This window comes from Dysidea avara, chromosome 2 (genome assembly GCF_963678975.1).
Source record: "Dysidea avara chromosome 2, odDysAvar1.4, whole genome shotgun sequence".
NCBI classification, from domain to species: domain Eukaryota; kingdom Metazoa; phylum Porifera; class Demospongiae; order Dictyoceratida; family Dysideidae; genus Dysidea; species Dysidea avara.
Window position 1 is genome coordinate 38,129,548 of NC_089273.1, and position 6,000 is coordinate 38,135,547.

The 6,000-nt window shown below is 37.9% G+C and overlaps 2 long non-coding RNA genes across 2 annotated transcripts in view; both read right to left on the bottom strand.

The window, feature by feature from the left end:
* Positions 1–3,436, bottom strand: part of LOC136247265 (uncharacterized) — a 41,540-nt gene extending 38,104 nt beyond the window's left edge. The window contains exons 1-2 of the long non-coding RNA XR_010697291.1: positions 3,291–3,436; positions 2,557–2,637 (exon numbers count right to left, since the gene is read on the bottom strand). This is a non-coding gene — a long non-coding RNA (uncharacterized lncRNA). The remainder of the gene's footprint in view (positions 1–2,556; positions 2,638–3,290) is intronic.
* On the bottom strand, positions 1,591–1,881 carry LOC136247279 (uncharacterized). The gene is made up of 3 exons (XR_010697313.1): positions 1,838–1,881; positions 1,714–1,783; positions 1,591–1,660 (listed from the first exon to the last, which is right to left on the bottom strand). It is a non-coding gene; the product is annotated as an uncharacterized lncRNA (long non-coding RNA).
* Positions 3,437–6,000: the final 2,564 nt, after the last annotated feature.

Here is a 6,000-nt window from a genome sequence, read left to right on the forward strand (position 1 = left end):
GACACATCTTGAAAAGGACAAGAATAAATTTCCTAATGGTGTCCTTCCTAGTGGGGTTCCACTGTATATCATCACTCTACATGGAAAAATATTGCCGGCTGCTTTAAAACTCCTGTACCTTTTTGTAACCTTTGAATGTATGAGAAAGAGCCCGGTAAGTCTTGTAATCTACTATTCCACATTGTCTATATTGCTTTTAAAATACCATGTAACCTTTTGTAACCGTCAAATGTATGAGAAATAGCCTAGTAACTCTCGTAACCTATGTTTCACATGCACAAGGATAAATGTTGTAATTTATATTGTATTAAAAAGCCTTGACTTTTTACCTCTGTAAACTGTCATAACCTTCAAATGTATAGGAAAGAATCTAGTAACCCTCACAGGAGAATGTAGGCCCTGAAACGGTACAAAAATCACCCGTAAAATGCTACTGTTAAACAAATCACCGTGCATTAATCGGCGAACCCGTTGGCAGTGAAACGGGTTTTTCTAAATTTCCATAGTGAGACTTTTTTTGCGAACGGAAACCCGTAACCTTACCCACATTCGGACTTATCATCCCTCGTTATATACCCGGCACTCTAGTAACTAATAACCCCATTGCCCTCTACAAACCTTGTACAATGTTCCCAATACGCCTTCCATGCCTCCCATCACGTTAAAAGATTTTTTCGAATAAATGCGCATCATTAATTATTCATATGATCACCACTGTGAAAAAAGAGGGATATAAGATGGTATTTCCAGTGGCTTATTGAATACAAAAAAGCTTGATATAACCTGTATTATACTAACAATCTCATGTAAGGCTTTAGTTATGTGTTAAACATACTGAAACCATATATGTGATGGTATAGTGTGGACATTATACTAGATATAAGTTATTTCAGGTAATGTGGTTAATAAACTGAAACCATATATGTAATAGTATAGTATGTATTATACTATAGTATAACATGAGTATAATACAGGGTTTATATTAAGGCTTATTTGTATTCAATAAGCCACTGGAAATACCATATTATATCCCACCTTTTTCACAGTGAACGTGCATAAATTTATTAATAAAATCAATAGTTTTCCAGTTTCTTTACCACCACCACCACCATCACAGTGACTCAACAAGGAGGTTGAAGGGATCAACACTGCAATGGTATTATGACAGATGACAAAACAGTTTCAAAAATGCCACTGCTTACATCTCCAAAAAACTATCCAACTGCTTTTTACTCCGTCATCATTTCACTGCTCCTGTCCAGCCTCATTTGTTTCAAACAAAAGTGAGTACAGAATATTAGTCGATTACAAAGTAGTTAAGATAAGCATACCAAATGCTTACATTTCCACTTGTTCACTATTCTGCCTGTAGTTACTGCATCATTTGTCAGTTATTTCAAGGGACTGCAGAATCACGGCAGATTAAAACAATTAGATAAGCACACCGATACTTACATTTCCACTTGTTCACAGCAGAATCTATTCTACTAAAAGTTTTGTAATTCCACTGCTCAGTTATTTCAAACAAAAATGGACTAAAGAAATACAGCAATTAAAACAGTTAAGATAAGCATGCACGCTTACACTTGCATTTCCACTTGTTCATTATTCTGCCTGTAGTTACTGCTCCATTCATCAGTTCTTTCACACAAAAAAGGCACTACAGAATTATTGCAGATTATAAAACAGTTAGATAAGCACACCAATACTTACATTTCCAGCAAAATCCATTCTACTGGCAGTTTTGTTATTCCACTGTTCAGTTATTTCAAACAAAAAGGGACTACACATTTACGGCAGATTAAAACAGCTAAGATGAGCATACCCGTATATTTACATTCCACTATTCTGCCTGTAGCTTCAATATTTCACTGCTCCTGTACTTAACGATGACAGACTAATTCTACAATAGAATTATGGTCGATAACAACACAGCTACATAATCATGCCACCACTTGCGTACATTTCACAACTGTAATCATAGTTTTCACTCTTTCGCAGCTCTGTTCTCAGTTCTTCCAAATATTCTACAACAGAATTATGGTCGATAACAAAACAGTTACATAGCAAGAGAACACTTACAATTCCACTTGTTCACAACCATTTCTATTCTGGAATTATTTCACTGCCCCACCCTCAGTTACTCCAAACAAACAAACTTATAGTCTATAACAAACAGTTAGATAAGCATGACAGCACTTATACTTGCATGGCCAGACCACTATCTTACTTCTTTGTGATGTCATTGGCTGGCGAGATAGGGCCTGGTGACTTACTGTTGACAAAATGCATTCGTAGGCAAACAGTTACCACAGTTTCTTGCTGTTCTTGCTGGGAAAATACTATGTAGCAATGGTATCAGCTCTGTTACAAGTTTTGCTGTAGCGTTTATGTCCACCATACTAACATACAGCTAGCCAATGAATCAATTTCACTGGATATTGGTTTAAAGTCACCACTACACTTCACCAGGCTCTATCGCGCTGACAAACAATGCAACAAAGAAAGAGAGGAGGTGGAAGGCAGTCTAGCCACACGAACCTAAGTAACACTTACAATCCACTTTTTCACAACTGTTGCTATGCCTGTAGTTTACTGCTCCCATCCTCTGTGATTCCAAACAATGAAGAAGTGATTCTACAACAGAATTATGGTTGATAACAAAACAGATACGTTCACATTTTGGAGATACAAATAGGGATATGACAATGTGCCATGGCTTCAGTTAATGTCCGTACCCTCAGGAATAAATTTAGATCCCTTCATAATGCTGAAAACGTCCTTTACTGGGGGAGATGGGGAATAACCTTGATAGCTGCAGGTAAGCACACAGATAGTCTAATTTATACAAGCTAAATGTGACCGGATATGCGAAACAGGCTCTTCCACACACATCCAATTCTATGAATTCAGAATACCATAACTATGTGCTCAAGTAATGGATTAATGTGAAAATTTATCTATCTACTAAACTATGTTGGTGCTCACTACAGACCAAATTTTAAGACAATAGCTTCTCCAATCTGTAGTTATGAGTCGTCAAAGTTGGTAAATTGGATGTGTATGGAAGACCCCTTTTCGCAAATCCGGTCACAAATAATGATGTCAAACAAAGCAGAATTTACTGCACTACAAATATATTATTATTATAGTGGCCATGTCAGTAAGGTGTACTTCATGACCTCTTTATTGAGACCACCTCACTATCAAAGCTGCATTATTTTTCTCCAGAGGTAGTTCCATTAATGAAGTTTTTGTATGCAAGTTAACTGCACAGAAGTACTATGCACCTTGTGATCATCTTTCTTGAAATTCAGCTACAACATAACGGCAACATAAAAAAATAGCTAGTAGTGTGCCATCTCTCTCCATACGTACTACATCAATATTCTTCATCCATTTAAGTTGTTAACCACTTGCGGTACAAAAAGGTAGATAATCAGTTTTGGAGGTAAATCTTGTGCAATGTAACTTTGCTGCTACATAGGTCATCAATTTGACTGATAGAGTTTCGCACAGCTGTCCTAAAAATCACATCAATGATAATATGTGACCCGGTCTGCGAAAAGGGCTCTTATAGCCTTTCCAATTGCATATATATGGTAACCCATAACTTCACTGGTGAATATGGTACAAGCCTACAATTTGGTCACTCAACAACCCTAACCTGGCAGTAGCTGTGGGTGTAATTACATGATGATAGCTTTAGTAGATTAGGAGTTATGATTAGCCAAACATGGATAATTGGAAAGGCTATAAGAGCCCTTTTCGCAGACCGGGTCACATATTGTTACATACTACATGCAAGATTTCTATATAAAACACAGAAATTACATACATGTTCCCCCAGCAAGACCGCTCAAGACTGATCGCTGGTTGGGAAACACAGATACATGAATACAAGTCCAACAGCAAGACCGCTCAAGGCTGATCGCTGGTTGGAAACACAGATACATGAATACATAACCGACAGCTAGACCGCTCAAGGCTGATCGCTGGTTGGGAAACACAGATACATGAATACATAACCAACAGCTAGACCGTTCAAGGTTATCACTGGTTGGGAAACACAGATACATGAACACATAACCAACAGCTAGACCGCTCAAGGCTGATCGCTGGTTGGAAACACAGATACATGAATACATAACCTACCAGCTAGACCGCTCAAGGCTGATCGCTGGTTGGAAACACAGATACATGAATACATAACCTACCAGCTAGACCACTCAAAGCTGATCGCTGGTTGGAAACACAGATACATGAATACATAACCAACAGCTAGACCGTTCAAGGCTGATCGCTGGTTGGGAAACACATTCATACACTAGAAACGCGCCTTGTGTACAAGACCATACAAGCATGAACAATAATATCATCATACATCATGGTCCATTATGCAGTTTTGGAATCTTCATTTTCTTATTCCATCTTTTTCTTCTTGGATTAGCCATGTCTTATAATTTACAGTTGTGATGCACCTAGAAGGAAACAATTCTGGTTAGTACTATACTTGTTCACTGTACATATCAGACAGAACGACTATCTAATAAATGCTCACCTTGTAATAAACTAGACTTCCCAGAGTCGTGTAAATCATCTAGTTCTTTGTAAATCGTAGGACTAGGCCTGGATGACTTGCGTACTTACAATCAATTCTTCCTTCGTGCAGTAGTTCTACGCCTCATGTAAAACTTAATGAAAACAAAACACTGTTCAGTCGATTTGATGGCACATCTTCATACAATCCGTTCTTTTGTTACTGCGCGTAGCAGAACACTCGTAAACGCTCCAGTACATTTCTGCTCAGCACGCCATTTTTTTCTAGTGCAGCTGGTCATAGAGTAAGCCACCAAATTTCCAAAGCAATTCCTTTTCGGATGGCACTTCGTCGATTTCTGCTCAGCTAACCTGATTTTGTAATTTTCTCTTTGTTTTCTTTTTGTATAGGTATGTAGTTGTCGTGTGTCATGTTTTTGCTGTATTTTTTATTTTGTACTTGTAACTGTATGTATGTATGTATGTCTTTGTAAGGGGAGCACGTTTGCAGGCTTTGCCTTTTGTGTGACCCTTGTCTTTTGACAAAAATCGATAATCTAATCTAATCTAATCTAACCAATGTTCGACACCATTGGTTCGGACGCGATTTTTCTTTAAGCCCGCAAAGAAAATTTCTGCTCTTGCTATGCCTTTGGAGAGGTCTAGGCCATAAACTCTTGCATGCAAAATTTCAGACCTGCAGTTTTCTTTGTCTGGCTGCAGGAGCTGCAAAAGTGACCTGTCCGAGTGTTCTCAATTCTCGAACAAAATATGTATTATTATCGGTCGAGTGGCACTGCTCGTAATGCTTGAAGCTGGTCAAGTCTTTCTGTGTTTGATATGAAAGAGCAGCTCCTATACTCTACAAATATACGCAGCTATTTGGCTTAGTCCTTATTGGCTATGAATTACAAAGCTCCAAAGTCACCTCTATCCAGCAATCTTAAATTCGGCCACATGTGAAGCTCGCATAAATCAAACAGTTACCTATATGGAATTCAAAGCTATTTTTATGGACATTGAAAGCATCAGCTACCGTTTAATAGTAAATAGATACATGCACAATGACCGCACCTTGATTTTTTCCCGTATAGCTACATTGCATTTAGGCTTCTCTGGTAGTAGCAGCTTACCTACTGCACCCAGTACATATGTACACAATCCAAATCCACTTAAATGGAGTTTTGATTAACCCATGTCTTCAAAATGTCAAAAGTTTCTCTCCAAAATGTCAACGACATTAGCCAGATCGAAGCGCTCTAATAGAACAGTCACCTATTATACAATTGGAGCAGTCAGAGAATCTGAGGGCCACGCTGAGGTATATTAACTTCAATAAGACTATATATATGAATTTCATTGATTACAATGTTTAAATACTGATGACACATGATAATACATTGGCTGATCGTTATAATTATTAGCGTAAGTGACTGCTCTATTAGAGTATTTCGATCTGGC